Below are 19,137 nucleotides of genomic sequence, written 5' to 3' on the forward strand. Positions count from 1 at the left end.
GTTAAAAAAAGCAAGCGATCTGGAGAACTCGATTTTGCAACCTTCGGATCCCCAAGTGGACACACTCACCACTACGCCATGCTGACAAGTGCAAAGCTCACTGTGAAAAGACTAGTGGGCTTACTAACGCACCGTTCAACTTCAGTAGTTTATATCACTTACTCGACATAGACGGCATCTGAACCTACTAATGAAATATGCACATTTATTGAACACAGACAGCTGCTGCCTGAAACCATTGCCACTGTGATATTGAACCAGCGATATGTTTTTGTTACAATTCATAACTGCAAGAAAAAAATAAAACAAGTGGACTGAGGAGCAGGTACACTTTACCGGCGGTTACTGCAAAGTTTATTATCTGTTTCTCGCTCGTACCGAAGGGCAACATCTGCTCAGGCTTTATATGACGCCTCTAGGCTAAATCTATAGATACGCCCACACAACTGATTGAATACTATGATATTTTTCGCGCAACGTACAGCGCAGTCAAGCCAGCGCGCTGATAGCTATCTAGCCCCACCGCGGTGGTCTAGTGGCTAAGGTACTCGGCTGCTGACTCGCGGGTCGCGGTATTGAATGGTGGCTGCGGCGGCTGCATTTCCGGTGAAAGTTGAAATGTTGTAGGCCCGTTTGCTCAGAGTTGGGTGCACGTTAAAGAACGCCGGGTATCAAAAATTTCTGAAGCCTTCCACTACGGCGTCTCTCGTAATCATATCGTGTTTTGCGACGTTAAACCCTGCATATAAATCTATCAATCTAATAGATCTCTCGTTATTAAAAAAATACTTAACGGTTTGACCAAAACGAATGCAGTGGGCTGGTCAAATTGTGCCATCATATTGGTTCAGAAAGCATACGAATTGACATGTCTGTGTTCTGGCATGAAAGCCAGAGAAGTGCCGGCGAGTGCGACCGGCGGCTGTCGGTGAGGGGAGGCGTACGTTTGCTAAAAGTGCTGGAACCGCGTCGCATCGATGTTTGTCGCTTCTTCCGCAGACACCGCACAAAATAAATATGCTTCATTTAGGGTAAATAATGCCACACTTGTGCTGTATTGTCATTCTTACTCGTAAAAATTGTATCTTATGATACCCCTAAAACACCGATAACACTTGTACGAGTTTGGTCGGCAGGCCTAATCTTGGCAGCAAATAATGGCGTTATAACAGAAGAAGAGAAGTATCACTCACTTGGGCTCGTCTCGACGCATGTCGATGGTAAACGTTCATGCATTTTAGCGTCGCCCACACTTTATAAACTTAAAAGGACGGCTCAAGTAATTGATGCGGAAGAATTGACAGAGTTGCGTTCCTAGCGTGGCAACATCAAGTGACCGCTGTATTCTGGTCTACCGCTGAAGGGACTATTATGAAATAGAGGCCATTTATTTCTCGACAACTGTGCGACGATGTAACACAATTACTGTCACGGCTCACAGTGACACCTTAAGTCTTCTAAACATCCCAAAAAAACAACACATCGCGCATGTCAAACCTAAGTAAGTACGTGCACGAAATGTAAACATTTACGACTGTATTCTACGCTCCACGAAATTGGAGTGTTGTTGACACCACAGGCGTATTAAAAATCACGTGCTAAAAAGCGCAATGACCGGCGTTGCTTTCATTCAACCGTAAACATATTTTTCTGCGCATTCGAGAGTTCAACACCACAAATAACTGATTTTGGATACTTCCATGTGCTTTTTTTATCATGCCACCATCAATCAAGCTTGTTCATCAAGCCTTCCACCAAACACGTTTCGTATCGTCACCCTAAGCTGGCAATTTCTGCTGTCAACACCATTGGCTCGCCAGCAACACCGCCATGCGCTACGATTTTTTCTACTCTCGCCATCATCAGCCATTAGGACGACTACTGCTACCACCATGTCTACTATTATTTCCACCATATCGACCAACGATTCAAGCACACAAGATTTAAAGTTTTCAATAGCTCTGTGCTCTGTGGCAGTGTCTTGCGGAGCATCTAGAACTAATGCGTAGAATACGGCAGGCACCGAGCACTAGTAGTGTAAATTGCGTGTTTTCATTACAACCGCCCGGTTCGGTGCTACTGGCATTTCGGTACGTGCGCTGTTGAAGAGAGTGAACGAGAAGGCTGGTAGGTAAAAAAGGATGTGAGTGCGCAGTGCACGACCTCGAGCTCCGCAGGCAGCACGTTAGAAGGCGCTGCAGAACAGGTTGACACGCGCTTCCACGGTACGCAAAGTCTTTACCGCCACTGTACATGGCAATCTTGCCGGTCAAAGTTACAATCATGCGCTCAGTCAAGCTGTTTGTTTAAGGATGGTAAGGGGACAAGTTCTGATAGTCAGACCCACAAAAACACAACAGTTCCTGGACAACATCTGCTGTAAACTGCCATCCCTGGTCACTATAATCAGGACACAAAAATGGCACAGCTTGCAAAGTACTGATTTGCATTTTCCAGAGCTTGGGCTAGTAGAAACGCTGGTGAACTCGGTGCATTGTCCGAGCAAAGCCTAGGTGACCTGATTTTATGTCATTCTTAAAGGCGCGGTGATCTCGCGTCTAAGGTTCTGGGGCACGGCGAGAAGAAGAGCACCTTCAGCGGTATAGTTCTTCTTGAACAGTAAGCCTGCGGATATTGTGAAAGGTGAACTCCGTGCTGCTGATGGAGCGGGATGAAGAAGCGTCATCAAGAAAGGGTTTATTTAGTTCATGTTCATGCTTGAAGGCCATGGCATCGAGAAACTTCATTGATATCGCAAAAAAAGTATTCATTCAAGTCATATTGCCCATCTTTGGTGCTTGCTGATGGAAGCCTAGATAAACAGTCTACACTGGTGTGACAGTGATCACTCTTGTACGTGAGGGAGAAATGGTATTCTTGTAGCCGCAATCCGCAGCTAACTATCCGGCTGGTAGGGTCTCGTAGTCCAACCAACCAGAAAAGTGAATGGTGATCGGTGACTATTCTCAAGATGCTGCCGCACAAGTATGGTCGAAACTTCAGAATGGCAAACACAACCGCGAGGTATTCTATTTCGGTGATGGTATAGTTCGGTTATGTCTTGGTCAGTGTACGGCTTGCATAGGCGATGACCTGTTAGCATCCACTATGTAGCTCTATAAGTACCGCGCCAATGCACACAACACTAACATCGGTGTATAGTTCAGTTGGTACCTCAGGATCAAAATGGCGTAAAACTAAAACACGGGTCAGTAAAAACTTTAGCTCGCACAGCGCCTACTCAGCAGTCTATGCAAAAGGTTCCTCCTTGTGTAGCAGAGATGCGAGTGGATGACCTATCTTGATGAAATGGTGGGAATATGAGCGAAGCCCTGAGAAACTACGGAGGTCTGTCACCGTCTTTAGTTGCTCAAAGTCACCGACGGCGGCTAGCTTTTGAGAGTCGAGACGGATGCCTTCTTTGTCGACAATAAAACCCAGGACAAGGATGTGACGCTCACCAAATGAACATTTTTAGAGTTATGGATAAATTCTGCATGGCAGTTATAGACGAAAAAAACTTCAAGCCGTTGGTTGTGCTTGTGGTTTGTCTTGCGGCAAATGACCACATCACCAAGGTAGCACATACATACGCTGCGGTCAGACGCCCAAGACACATTCCTAGGCATGTACTATTGAGGTGGTAGATAAAAAGAGGTAGTATGGGCAGGTGGTTGCCAGTGTGTGGTGTCCTGTTTGTGATGCTGGTATGCATGATCTCGTGCTGGGCGTTGTGGACGACGTCTGTAGTACTTTGCGATGTGTCTTTGAAGACCACAATTGAAGCAGACAGATGCGCTGCGCTGGTGGTCGTTGTTGTAGTACACACGTATCCGGGTAATTACGTAATCAGAAGCCACTCACCGAAGCAGCATGCACTGCTGACGCAGAAAGCTCGTCCCCTGAGGTGGCTGTGCCATGGTGCCCTCCACATAGGCGTCATCGAAAATTGGGTGGTTGGTGTACGCAGGTCGTGACCAGAAGACCAGTACGTTCAGACAACGCTCATTCAATGCACACGTGTGACACACGCAGCTGTCACTTCTGCCTTGGAAGTGAGCCAGTCCATCGCACACAACTCACCCTATCATAGCGGCAAGGTTGTCAGAACAAGAGACGTCTATACTTGTGACGTTGTTTAGGCAGGCAAACTTGGGAAATATCTATTGCGCTTTCAGAGCTTCAAACGCACGGCAGTGACGTCTCAAGTTGGATGGCTTTGTGACGTCTTCGTTAGAGATGAGAAAGTTGTTAAAGCCTTCGGCAATTCCTTTGAGCAGATGCCCTACTCTTTCCCGTCTGTCATGTTTGGGTTCACAATTCCGCAGAGCTTCACGATCTCTGTGATAAAGCTAGCTTGTACACGTCTCTCGACGTAACTGTGCACGTCGCGAAACTGTCTGCTCGGCTTATTTTCTTTGTCGAGAGCGAATCACAAAAGTACTTATGAATCTTATGGACGAAGGTCTACCAAGTTGTCAACATTGCCTCATTTTTGTTAAAGCACAGAAGTGCAGTTTCGGTGATGTACACAACAACTACAGTGAGTTGTGCAGGGGCATCTCATTCATTGAGACGGCTAATCCTCTGATAGCGCTCCAGACAGTCATCGGCGTCCTCATACTCTCTTCCTGAGAAAGTGCACTGATGCTTCACGCTCGGGTGTCTTGTGAAACAGCACTCCAAGCTATAGAAAGTAGTTGAGTGCGGTGGTGACTCATTGCACGCAGTATCTTCAGGAAATGCACGCAGAAGTGTGATGACGCCTTTTTCGAACGCACCACATCTACCGAAAATTTATGGGAACAGTTTGCTTGTCCAAAGCCAAGGGGGTGAAAAGGAGAAACGCGGGTACCCCAGGTGCCCTGAACAAGGGTTCGAAGTTTCTTGAGCCGTCCACTACAGCATGCTTCGCTTTCATATCGTAGTTTCGGCGCAAGAAACGCGTAAAAACATTGGCAAATATTGATCACCTTCCCGATGCTTTTGATAAACATGGTATCCCACATAATTTGAGCCCAGAATTCGAAAGTGAAAGGCACTTAGGAGGCGAGTTGAACCAAACGCATACTACTCGCACTAGCCTGTAGGTACTCCGGCTATTTGTTATTTCTTCCCATACTAAGTTTTTATAAATCTTAATTACCAATTTTTCAATTATGGACTGTAAACTCAAGATATAAACACTGAGATGTGGAGCACTTTCAGAAACCACTGACTAAATTGTTCGATGTACGATGCGTCTCGTGCTGTTGTTTTTTTTTTTGTATTGTAAACAAATCCCGTGAAACGTGAAAAGAAGCCGTGTGACGGACCGCTAGCGCACTGCTAGTGCTGCTATAGGCTTTCTTTAAAACCCGTAAAAAACAGCAGCGCTAGACATATCGTACAGGAAACAATTTTGTTGGTAGTTTCTAAAAGTGCTCTACCTATCAGTGTTCATATTTTGGGTTTACAGCCCGTGATTTAAAAATAGGTTATTAAAACCTTAATCTTTAGTATGTTGGGAATTAAAATGTAGCCTGAGTATCTACAGGCTAGTGCGAGTTGTTTGCGTTTGGTTCGATTTGCCACTGAACTGTCTTTTATTTTCAAATTTTTGGATAAAGGTATGTGGGACACCCTGCATGTTTGCAGCACAGATATTACCAACGCATTTGTTATCAGCTCATGCTCGTGCTAGGAAGCGTGGATGTCATGCATGATCATTTTCAGCCCCGTGTAGTCTGTTTTCTGTTCTTTTTTGGATAATGGCATAAAACGCATGCGCGCTTGGCGCAATATATAGCTACATTTCATGCAAAATTGTTTACATCGCATCCTCGTCTTGATGACAAAGCACACCCCTCAGTAGGGTCGATTTTCACCGTGTCCACTGCATTCACTTCACGGGTACTTTGCGAAGTCGTAGGGCGACTGTCCGACGTGTGTTGAAGCTCTGTAGTCTGCATATATTTACCTGGTGATGAATTATTTGGCTGGATCATCAGGACTTGGCGGTGCTGCTTCTATGTCCATGACACAACTACGTGGACGTGGTTCTAGGCGCCGAAGCCATGAACAAGAAATGCAGACCCACCGGATGCCAGTGCCAGAATCGCCGCCGCCTTCATACGAGGAGTCAATGCTCACCGCCAACGTCCCCCCTTCCTTCAGTGACAACGATGCGGCGCCTGCTGGAAGAACTGTTGGAGACATCGGCCACTCAGCGAGGAACCTGTCTTCTGAACGTCAAGGCGGAGAGTTGGAGGAGAGCGACGAACAGGTTTTACGTGAGCATGTTGACTTGCGCCAGCGGTGTTTGCGGCACTTCGAACGTTGGGGACAACGGTACTTGTGGGTTGTTATTGTTGTGTTTATTGGCATCATTCTGTATGCGACGCTGATACATTTTTTCCCGAGCTTTTACGTGCGGCAGAAACACTCGACTGCATAAACGCGCATCTGAACATGAGGGCTTAGGACTGGTGTATGAGTGTGTGCGTTCTAACGTGGGTAGCCATACTGGAATAGCAACAACTGGTGTAGTATGTTCTGATTCACAAGTGCTTCCATAGCAAAAAGAACCTTCCATCACTAGAAACAATCATGAGACCGTGTAAGTGACTTCTTGTTGTTACATAGCGAGGCCATTATGTCTAGTGTTCTATTTTAGCAGATACAAAAGCTTTGACGTCTTTCTCTGAAACGTGTTTCCGGAGTACAGCTTCATTATTCTTTTTTTTTTTCAGTTCCTTTGCCCTCCGTCTTTCCGTTTACGTCCTGTAAACATTTTTTTTCCTGACTCAGGTTTTAGCGCCCACGCATGTTTTTCTAAATTGTAAAGGGAGTTTCAAATTGTCACGGTGATTTTACACGGTTCACTGAACATCGCACTACACGCAAATAAAGTGTGCGAAGTCTTTTAGTATGTCTGACGTCGTTGCCTCACTTATTCACTGGTAGCAGTCGCCGCACTAACCGATATCCCAGTAACACTTAATCCTTCTGCTGAAGCTTGATTGTGTCATTCATCGTCTGATGGAGAGCATTTCCGGTAGTACTTCTTATGCTTTATTGGAGCAAGTCTGTTCCATTGGCAAAGTGGCATTGCTCCAAAGTCAATCTAAATAGGTCGCGAAAGTTGGAACAAAATCTGGTCTGAAAGCTATTGCAACAGACATCAACAACCACGTGACGTTTAAAGGGTGACTAGGTGAGAGTGGGGACAAATAGCTTCAACCAAAAATTAAATAAACGTTTCTTTATTTTCAGTATTTGTAATTTTGCTCGTTAGATTACCTTAGTAAAACTTTGGTCTTTTGTATGTGGTTAGCGCCAATTTCTTTGTTTGGTTTCAGAAACAGTGGGCACGTGATCGCACTCCCGTAACTGGACCAATAAATTGGGAGGCGTATCCAAGCATTATGCTATCAGAGCTTGTGTTTAGTTCGGTGAGTTGTTTTGTTCAGCGCTTTGCCAGGCCAACAAAGCATCGCGCATATTTCAGTGATTTCCTGCGTCTCTTTAGAAGTTTACCTATTTTTATGTGCAATTCATAGCCACAACTAGTTCATAGAATGCGCAGATAGTTGCTCTTGTGACTGCCGACTGCTTTCTCTGGCGCACAGCCGGCGTGCCCTCACCTTTGGTGACTGCGAACGCCACAGGGCTAAGCAACAAGACACTGTACTCGACGGCTGCCAAAGCTATATTTTCAAAGGTAATGTCTCACTGAAGTGCTTTTCAACGATTGGGCAACGTGAGTATTTAGAGGCGAAGCTCCTTAAGACCTTACGATGTCTGCCGTCTCCCATCTGTACATAACACCATGTAACCTTCAACTTATAAGCAACAAAGGGCGCTGTGGTTAATTGTAGATGTAATGGCGCTCCTGTCAACTCTATATATATCACTATTTCACAAACTCATCCACACCAGCATGATGCCATCTGTTCACCTTAATCTAGCACATCGAACTTCGAGCAGACTACATAACACCTTTAGCTTATCACGCATGTAAGGCAATACTAACGCTTTCAGCCAGTCGGCTCTTTCACGAGCTATTCGTTTGTGGAATGTTTTGCCAGATGATCTTGCGTCAGAACAAGGCCACACAAAGTTCTATCATACTCTTAAAAAATACTTATGTACCAAAAACTGCTCTATCGCATCTTCGTAATCATCAGTGTTTATAGGACTGTTGCAGATGTTTTTGCACTATTGCTAGGTTGTAGTTACTGTCATATTTCTTTTGTATTTCACCTTCACCTACTGTAATTCACTTTTCTAGTATGTATTTTGCTTACTTGTTCATAAGTTGAACTGCATTTTCTATTTTAATAAATATTTGCCTATATATGTATAGATATATATATGTATATATATTCTTCTAACATATCTGTACCGCCCCCCTTACACAATGCCCCTCGAGGGATCTGTAAGGTACTGTAAAAAAATGATTAAATAAAACTATATATATATATTATATATATATTTATATATATATATATATATGTATATATATATATATATATATATATATATATATATATATATATATATATATATATATATATATATATATATATATATATATATATATATATAACGCAGAAAAGCGCGACGTGCTGAGTGTCAGCGTCGCCGTCGACGGGAAGCTACCGCGGAGACAAAAAAGAAGGAAGCGGATGCAAAGCGGCGCCGGCGACAACAAAGTTCTACATCACAGACTAGGACTAATTAAGCAAAGGCTAAGCGGGAAAAACGCCAAGCTGACGCGCAGTTAAGACAACTTGAAGCGGATGCAAGACGGCAACACCGACAAGAAAATTCTACACCAGAGACGATAGCTAATGAAGCTGTAATTATGAAGTCAAAACGTAACCCGGAACTCGGAACATCATATCAGCTATAGAGAAGAATCACCGCTATATCACAATCGGTCTCAGCACTATCTCTTAGAATAAAAAAATGTATAAGTATCACAACCACAACAAGTCTCAGTACTATCTCAACTTTAATCACCATAATCACCTCCGAACGCTTCACCCCATAATTATCTTCAAGCAGCTTCAAATGCAGTGATTTCTTTCATTAATATGCTATTGTGCTTGTGAACAGTTGTCTCACAATTGCCTCTGCAAAGTTTCTTGCGCACATCGCAAGTACGTTATATGGCTAATAAATAACTTTGCTTCCTCAATCTTTTTCATTTTTTCCCTCTCACAAAATTGGCGTGACAGAACTAAGGCGCAATGAAATTGCGTAAAAATAAAGAGACGTAGTGGTCCAGCAATTAATAAAAATTTTAATTTCGCGCCATGTAGGGCAAATGCCCGACATCGCTACCATTTCCGGTTGTGACGTCATTTTCTTTGCTGTTAGTTGCCCACTTCTAACATGGATGGCGATGGTGGCAACGAGCCGCCGGCTACTGGATTCATGGGCTTCTATAGGAAGTTACGCTACCGGTTTAAATATACCTTGAGTTCTCACTGTAATTGCAGATCCAAAGCAGCTCCGTTGCGAGATCCACGGATAACTTTTTTCCCTTCAGCGAAAAGCGGTGGATTCTACCGGAAGTCGTAAGCATCCCTTGCTCTGGTACACTGCCAACTGTGGGCAAGCCAACGGTTGCGCCTCGCGTCGAACTATACAGCGCTCAAGTTTTGCTAGCGTAACGTCACTGTCCAAAGCATGCGCACTGATGCAAACAGGAGGAAAAACACCGTGTTTCATCCTGACCTTATCATTTGATCTATTGGTGGATCGCTTTCAGCTGCCCTCCACAAGAGTGAATTGCTCTGCCGCCGAGTTCATCAGCCACTCTGAAACTCTAATTGGATGACGCCGTTAGTTATGGAAGCAAGCGTAATGGTAATATTATCTGGCGCTTCGCCTATCTGAATCACTATATAGTTACGAGGCATGCTGTAGTGAAGGTGGCTCGATCTCGACCATGGCTACTGCCAATGAATTGACAGTTTTTCTAGACATACTGGGCCAGACAGCTCGCAGACTTCCGCTCGAAATTATTATTATTTGTAGGGTTTAACGTCCCAAAACTATCATATGATTATGAGAGACGCCGTAGTGGAGGTCTCCGGAAATTTTGACCACCTGGGGTTCTTTAACGTGCACCCAAATCTGAGCACAATGGCCTACGACATTTCCACCTCCTCCGCTCGAAATGTGCGGCCGTCATAGCCGCACCCTTTGTGTATCAAAAAAGCGCACTTGTTTTTTTGTTTTTTTTTTCACTTTCTGTGCTGCCATAAATCGGTGGCGATATATTGGAGCACGCTGCTTTCAGGGTTTCGTGTTCACTGAGCGTCAAGAATTATGCTTAGGTACGAACTGGACATTGCGATTGTACATTTTTTTCTTTTTGTGTGCTACCTAAATTATGCTCGCATGCTACTTGCCTTATGTTGAATCTGGATAACTTTGAGAATGCTAGAAAAGGAGTATGAAAATGAAGTGTAAGATGTGAATTTTTTGTTTTCGTTTAGTTCTTGTCGGAATGACACTGCCACCGCCAGCTTGGCGCCGTCGAAACAGCTGTGGCTCGAACACACGCACGCAATCAGGCTTGCTTTCACACCGCGCCATGATCTCGGTGTCGCACGGACATTTTCGCTCGCGATCAAGGCCAGTACAGATCGAGTACAGATCAGAGGTTAGCCACTCAGCGATTGAAAGTATCCATGCAACGGGAGCTCCGACTACATTGTGATCAAACCAGCGATCAAGCGCGTCCGTGTCCACTTGTCGGCGCCCTCAGGTCCGCGTGCTCCGCACACTGTAGTCCATACCCACGCAAGCAAAAAAAAAATAGAGAGAGAAAAAGCAACAATGGTCTCCTCAGTGAAAAGCATATGACACAGTAGAACATAGAATATTATTGAATCAAGTAAAGTTTTATTATACTTCTAACTATTTGGTAAGGTAGTTTAGGAAGTTCTTAACTGAGGAGAGAGTTTTATCGTTTACTAAAGTGTAAATTTTCATGCTATATGGTAATTCAATAAAAATAAAGCTTAGTTTTATGTATACATCAGTATGAGTAGTTTTTTCTGTTTTATCGGCTTAAGTTTTATACAGGATGGTTGGGCTTCGTAGAAGCACTTGTTGTACCAATACATGTTTAAGTGTGCGAAGTTCTTTTCATCGGTAATGTTTTTCAAAATACATAACTAAATCTTGCAAAACTTTTGCCTAACGAAGTTCCTTTCATCGGTAAAAACGTTTTTCAAAATACATAACTAAATCTTGGAAAACTTTTGCCTAACTATATATTAAAGTAGCTTCTGCAGAGGCATTTCGAGCGGATAAATGTAAAAAAAATATTCTAGCTACAAATGCTTCACACTCTAAAAAAAACGTTCTGCATCGGTATCTTTTCCGAGACCTTCAGTGGTTATTTCTCCAAAATTATTCATGATTTCTGATCAGTTTCTTCAGCAGAATGGCATTATGAAAGCTTAGCCTGTCAACCTCAAGTGTGGCCATAGTTACAGATACTTTATCTGTGGGTTCGGCACTTGCTGAAAATAGCTGTTTTCAATTATTACATGGCTTTGGCACGTAAAACTCCAGATAATAATTGGTATTATCATTATTCTCTATTACGTCATAAACTTTTCTTTATTTCTTCCTTACTCACGCAACTCTTATGAGATTAATCTGTGTACCGGGCCACAAAGGGCCCCAAATGAATGACGAGTGGCGAAATAGCAGGTGCTCCGGCGAAAGGCGTTCCGAGTGGTCCGATATTCTAAACTATAAAGACATCAACCCTCATGATTCGTGACAGATTGAGAAGGCGAGCAATAACTTGATTCTGCGAAGTCATTTATCACTCACCTAAACCATTATTGACACCTCCTGTTATCTTGTGTCACACACTTCGGGTGAGACCCCATCGATCTAACATCGACGTGTGGCAGACTCGCAGGCTTCCACTTTACGCTTCGGCCTACGACACCTGAAAGGCCTCGAAGTAACACATCTCAAATTTATTTTCAGGTTGGTCGACCCGTGCGGGGTTGCACGTGTGGTGATGTGTGGGCCTGACCGATGCATTCATAGAGCAGACACGAACATTTGATTATACACAAACAAGCATTTATTTAAAACAAGGGCAATAGGCAGGAGATTAGAAAAACGGAGGAAAAACACTGGTACGCGATGAACAAGAACAGCTTTAAAACAAACTATGCTCTAAAAGAACACTACAACAGGTAGGGACAAAAGACAAATACATAGTATATTGTTAAATTAACGTCATGAAACTAAAGAGGATACAAATAAAATAAATAGAAAAAGATCATGATCGCGCTTTTTAACGTCTACAGGCATTGCAGCGCACACAACTACACTTATTGAAAAGCTTATTATATTTAACAAATTAAAAAGAGTAACAATAAAAAGTTTGATACGGACCTGGCCAGATCTTAGTACACGTAGGGGAGTTGACGGGGGGTCGCTGAAGATCTCACCGGCTTAGTAGACGACGAGGGTGCCCGGTATTGCAGCCGTCTCAATACGTTGGCGGGTCACTCCATACTCGCCGCCTACGCGAGCCTCGTGACACTGACGACTACGCTTCTTGCTGGTTGCGCGTCAACTGCCGAATGCCGACTTCCAAGCAGTGAAAACTCTTTCGGAACGTTCCGTCTCCTCTCGAGGTCATCTCTTTTTTTTTCTCGAACGCATGTCTCTCCTTTCGGTACAGGTGTAGGGAAGACGTGGCGGCGCCCCTACGGCGTCGTTAGTCGCCGGATGTCGTCTTCTCAACAAAAAAGCGCCCTTTCTTAGACAATTGGGCGCTCGGGCAAGCGGAAATTGCAGTCGTTGGTGACACCTTGGCATAGCTATATCTGGTCAACACAAAAAGTAGTATAGTTACTCGTATAAAACTACACTCTCACGTTTCGAAATTGAACTCTAGTTTATACGCAAACAAAATTCGGCAGATCCCACGTGCCTGGGAACCCGCTTTATGCAAAGCATGCGGAAGAATGGTGACTGTGTAGCAATTTTTTTATTGAGCGACACGTCAAAAAATAGCACTAAACTAATGTACAAATGTCGCACACACAGACTTACGTTGAAGAGTTGCAGATGCTTATGTAACTAGTTGTTTGCACTTGCGCCACGATGCCATCTGGAACATGCACATTAGCAACACCAGAAGCTGATATTAGGCACTGATGCTCGCGAGGATGCTTGCCCTGAACACTGCTACATAAATCAACTTCAGCGCATGGCAGATAATCACATGTGACGTTAACCTGTCGTGATGGCTGTACCAAATTATACATATGTAATGTTTATAAAAATTGTGTATGCAGCACTGAAACCGCTGTTACCGTTTCACGAAGATTAGCGTCTATTTCAAAAGTAGTTCAGAGACCTGGCGTAGCTTAGTAGTAAAATGCTTCATTGGCACGCAGAATGCTTGGGTTTGATTACAGCTGGCGCTCGTCAGATCGACGCTACCAACGTCGGGTATTTCTTAACACTCGTGCGTAAAAATTGCCCATGTGTGTTCTCGTCGTTCCTGAGCACGTACAGAGTGTCAATCTCCTGTGGCAAATGAGAATCTGTCTAGCCGCTAAAACGTACCATATCGCTAAAAAAAAGAGAACTTGCTTTGTGCCATTATGCAAAAGCGGATACAAGTCCTGCGAAGAAAAGGTATCCTTATTTCAGAGCTCCCACGGACCCCTGCAAGGGTGGGCACGAAACATAAAGAGAAAAGACAAGGAGCTTGGCGAGACGAGTGCGGTGTGTACGCGACATTTTGATGACCGCTATGTCAACGTGAAAGCGCGTGATCAACGGTGAGGTCGTAGAAATTGATCGCGAACGACCAGCATTTCGATTTTTCTTCAAGGTTGTGAACTAGTACCAATCGGTTGCACAGTACATAAGCGGCGGCTCACTGGGGATGGGATAAAGTTTTATGCAGTCACCAGGCTGCAACTTTTTCACAGTCACTGAACAAATAAAATGGCCGGAAAACGGGACAAACAAAAACACCTGAAAATGCGGCGGTGCCAGTAACAACAGTTTAAACCTCAGACAAGAATTCCGATTTTTTTTCTAATTGCCATTGGAAATAGGGGCACTGAGAAATCGTAGTTTGCATCCACCTGTTATTTTTTTTCCTTCTTCATGGTAATGTATGTACCTTCGGTTTGTAGCAGCTTCCTGATATATGTTCCATATATATTCATTCCTCATGTGTGCATGACCCTCAATTTATCGTAGGCTGATTCTCATTTTTTAAAAGTATTTATTTTATATTGTTTATTTTATTGAGATATACCTGTCTTTCTTTTTTTTTACTCTTCACCTACATTTTGCCTCAAAACACTTGTGTTTGCGTCTTTTTATCTCGTTGTTGTATTTTTTAAGTAAGTGCTGTTAATATACATGGATATTGATGTATTTATATTCAAACGCAACTGTGTGGAAAAGAATGATAATAAACTCGGCCTGAAGCCCTGAATCTCCTACATTTTCGTTCCGTACGCGCTGTATATTTCGCTTGTATGTGCTGTTGAGATAAAAATAACCAGATAGCATACTCCAAAATTCTGTTGTTTTTTTTTCTTTGTTTACAATTTATCTGCGTCCTCTCTGACGAGCACAGCGAGTTTCTACCGTTACCACAAAGTTTGGCTACAACGAGAAACACCTGAGAGCGCGGACTCGGAAACGTAAATGCCACGCGCCAGCGAGCGGTCGCGTCCTCTGGTGGCTGTATTGCAAAATCTTTCAGCTTTTCCGCCTCGTTCATGACTTAAAATATTGGCAGCTTGGGCTAGTTTATATGACATGACGATAGTTATAGCGCAAGAACAGAACAACGACATAGAGACAAGAGACGTGTCGTTCGTGTCTCTTTGTCGTCGTTCTGTTCTCGCGCAATAACTATCGTCGTTCACGAAACCTGGAAAACCTTTCGAGCCACTATAGCCAAAAGTATCTATAAAAGTTCACTGTAGCACAAGTATCATAGTTACAGACCCGTAGAGGTAGATCGCATTTGCGTACTAAAAAAAACTTTGTTATTGCATTTAAATATAAACAACATACGTATATATATGTCACGCAAATACTTACAGCGCAAAATATTTTTTTTTCAATTTTATGGGAAGAAGTAAAACGTTAAGTTTGTGAAATTTAAAACGTTCGACGGTGCACGGAAAAAGTGAAGGCAAAAAGGAAAAAAAAGAACAGCATCGGTCATAACCACCACAAAACACTCATGTCTTTTGAATAAAAATTATGCAATGGTTGATGCAGACATGTACAAGCGATATTTTATTGCAATGATCGACGGCCCTTATGCATAGGCCCTTCTGCTTAGGGGGGGGGGGGGGGGCGGTGGCCGCTTTTCCTTTTGCCACTGCAGAGGGGGGCGCAAAGTCAGCCTATCCATAGAGAAATAGGGAGAGCATAGGCACAGCGACCTGAAGGGGGGGGGGGGGGGGGGGTAAAATCACCTAGAATTTTGACTTTGCCCCCCCCCCCTGAATTGATGTCAAACTAAATAGACCGAAAATAGAAATTTTACGTCGTGGGACGCGCACGTGTCGGCCACGTTTCAATCTCTCTCTCTCTCTCTCTCTCTATGTATATATATATATATATATATATATATATATATATATATATATATATATATATATATATATATATATATATATATATATATATACTGCCGCAGTACGACGCGAACAAAGCACAAGTGCGCCTTGAGGCAGCGAAAGCAGCGTGTTCTCAACAGCAGAGCCGCAAGATCTTCTTCTTCGTTCTCAAATCAAGCCAGATGCCCACTACCTGGTGTCCACTAAATCCCCCCATCATCGTTTTTGTCCACATGTAGACACGGGTAACAAGAAGGAATCCATTCACAGGAAGAGCAAGGAGTTCGTAAACATAAAGTAGTGTCCTGCAGGCAACATGTAGGATGAGGAACTATAAAAGTCATGTAGGACATTAGTAGGAAACAGACAATATATTGCCTGGACCACCATTTTTATGCGGCTATACCCGCAAACCAGCGGCCCATACCCACCCGTGGGTATGTGCCACTGTCTGACGGGAAGTGTTTGACGACGTATGCGACGGGATTGCGACATTATTCATTGATTGATAGATATGTGGGGTTTAACGTCCCAAAACCACTATATGATTATGAGAGACGCCGTAGTGGAGGGCTCCGGAAATTTAGACCACCTGGGGTTCTTTAACGTGCACCCAAATCTGAGCACACGGGCCTACAACATTTCCGCCTCCATCGGAAATGCAGCCGCCGCAGCCGGGATTCGAACCCGCGCCCTGCGGGTCAGCAGCCGAGTACCTTAGCCACTAGACCACCGCGGCGGGGCTGTGACATTATTCATGTCTTGACAAGCGCGTCGCATTCGTCAAACCATCTTACCCTCTTATACTAATTTTGGTTAACGTCAAGTAAATGGCGTGACCACGAAAAAACCCAAATGTAAGCGGCTAGATAGATAGAAAGATAGATAGATAGATAGATAGATAGATAGATAGATAGATAGATAGATAGATAGATAGATAGATAGATAGATAGATAGATAGATAGATAGATAGATAGATAGATAGATAGATAGATAGATAGATAGATAGATAGATAGATACGCTTAAATTCCCCGAACTTCGCTAAGAAATGCTCAGCATTTAAAAGGTGGTCTGGCTCCTTCACCTCTTTGCGAGTCTTTCAACAAGGATGAAACAACTGAACTATATTTCTTACCATGCATCCGCTTCAATTTACTGAGGGGAAACATTTTCAAAATGGTGTTTTATTGAATGTGATTAGATTTTATCATTTCAAATATTCTATGCTTGGGAGCCCTTCATCGTCATTGTCACTGAGACCTCCGTTGTAAGGTGAAAATTTTTAAAATGAATCAGGGCGGTGTTGACCTGAACTATCTAAACTAGCTTCAATAATTTAGGTGAACTATTATATGAATCATTGGTCAATGCATTGCCTATGTGAACATTTTTTATAATTATATCGTTTCTTGGTCAGTCCCCAACAGTGGGCGGGAGCCAGACATATAGAAAATCATCGTCATCGTCATCATCATCAAAGAGTGGAGCAGCTTCACGAGGAAAATAAATAAACAGAAGCGATGAGAAGAAACGAACAATAGCAAAAATAAAAGTGACTCCACCCGTATACTTCAGTGCACTTTCAGAAGAGGAGACCAGTAAAAGTGTAAGCACCACTCGGCACAGGCAGCACCAGAAAGCTTGGCCGCTTTTGTGATTGTTATAAATTGTTCAAGAAAAGATTCCATGCAGGACAGGAATAGTAAATCTTGTACTCGAACTTACGTGAGCACCAGAGATTACACTGTAAAGTTTGATCACTGATGTAGAGAGGATTGAGAGAAACTAACAATGGGTTCTGGTGCCAGTTCAATCACAACGAGCATGTACTCTCTGTGCTTCATGAGCCGATACATAGACATGTTTCTACCACGTGGCATACTTTTGACTTATTTAGGGCGACGGTATTGTAAGTGAAATTCACTTCACAGCATAAGCACAGACAGCACGAGTACTTTTTAATTCACAAGTTGAAAGCGGCTTCTCCCAGTATCTCATTCGACAGATACGTGGCTTCTTGTCTAACGTGATATATTAGTTTGCGTTATCGCGATTCGAATTGCAGTGTTGGATCGACCACACACCTACAACTTATTTTTGATGCGTATAAAGCCTTATTGTGGTGCACTGCTTCCTATAGTTCACATCTTTCTCAAGTAATGAAAAACATTTTACAAGAGCACTACACATCTCCAATCGCTGCAGTATGTTACTGCGCCATTTAGAGCATGTCAGAATATTTTTTCTAGTCTGTAAAGCTTGGCAATTCACTAAAATTCCTTGACGAACATTGTAACAATGACTCTAAAGAAAAAAATCTTCAATCCTGAATTTCTAGTGATTAGGCAGAAATAGTAAAATTTTCATTCAGCGGTAAGATAACTCCATTGCTTTGTTTTCGCCAGCCTCGTTTTAATGTTCGCGAAATTTAAACATTATCACATCACTGCCGTCGAACGCGCTGTGTTTAGTGTTCTCAAAAATTCCTTTAAGGAATTAATAAATACTGTGCGCGATTGATTTGATTGATTGATATGTGGGGTTTAACGTCCCAAAACCACTATATTGCCACGAACGAAATAACAGAGACATCCACGAATCGATGTCTTGCCCGCACCCAGACCAGGAAGCAAAGTTCTCTTCTTTCTCACCTTCCAAGCAATTTCATGCTACAGTTGACAGCTCATACCCATTTGGCTGTGACATTATTTCCTCTCTTCGAGAAGCGTCGTCTCGATGCTGGGGATGAGCACTGAAAAAAAGGAGAAAGAAAGGACCCTACTATGACTATAACAACTGCACTGTAAGGTAAAAACAATGGGTTGGTTTCACAGAAGTACTGAATAAAGAAAGGAGGTAGGACACAACACACATCAAAAAGAAACAAAAGTGTCAAAAATAAGTATTCATTGTATAATAAGTCAGTCCACGTTCGATTCACAACACGAGAAATATGGCTTGAGCCTTGACACATGTACCACATCACTTTGTGGAAACCGACGGGAACGTCTTGAGGTGCCCTCAGGGGAAATTTCGTATGTAACGTGGCTGAGTAGGCGTAGAACTTTGTACGGACCGAAGTCGCGCCGCATGAACTTTTCAGAAAGACCACGCTGTCGGATGAGGGTCCAAACCTGAACTTCATCGCTTAGTTTGAAGGTAACCTCTCGGTGTGTAAGGTTTAGCAGCGTGCGTCGGCAGTTTAGCGAGCCTGAATACGGCGTCGGGCGAGTTCACGGCCCTCCTCGGCGCGTTCAGCGAATAAGGCAGCGTCCGCGTTGAACATGCCCAGGTTGTTGGGAAGGAGCATTGCGTCGAGCATTGTAACGATCTCTCGACCATGAACTAAGCGAAATGTGGTAAAACCTGTACTCTCTTAGACTGCTGTATTCTAAGAAAAAGTTCAAAAGTTACGTAAGGGTGTATATCATCCCAAATCTTGTGATCAACGGCCACATACATTGACAGCATATCTGCAATTGTCTTGTCGTT

At 43.3% G+C, this 19,137-nt stretch overlaps 1 protein-coding gene across 2 annotated transcripts in view; it reads right to left on the reverse strand.

Moving 5' to 3' along the window:
• LOC119167908 (uncharacterized) overlaps positions 1–12,619 on the reverse strand; it is an 82,126-nt gene extending 69,507 nt beyond the window's left edge. For both annotated transcript variants that reach the window (XM_075879240.1, XM_075879239.1), the window contains exon 1: positions 12,427–12,619. The gene's annotated coding sequence lies outside the window, so the exon portion shown is untranslated. The remainder of the gene's footprint in view (positions 1–12,426) is intronic.
• Positions 12,620–19,137: the final 6,518 nt, after the last annotated feature.

This window comes from Rhipicephalus microplus, chromosome X (genome assembly GCF_043290135.1).
Source record: "Rhipicephalus microplus isolate Deutch F79 chromosome X, USDA_Rmic, whole genome shotgun sequence".
NCBI lineage: Eukaryota > Metazoa > Arthropoda > Arachnida > Ixodida > Ixodidae > Rhipicephalus > Rhipicephalus microplus.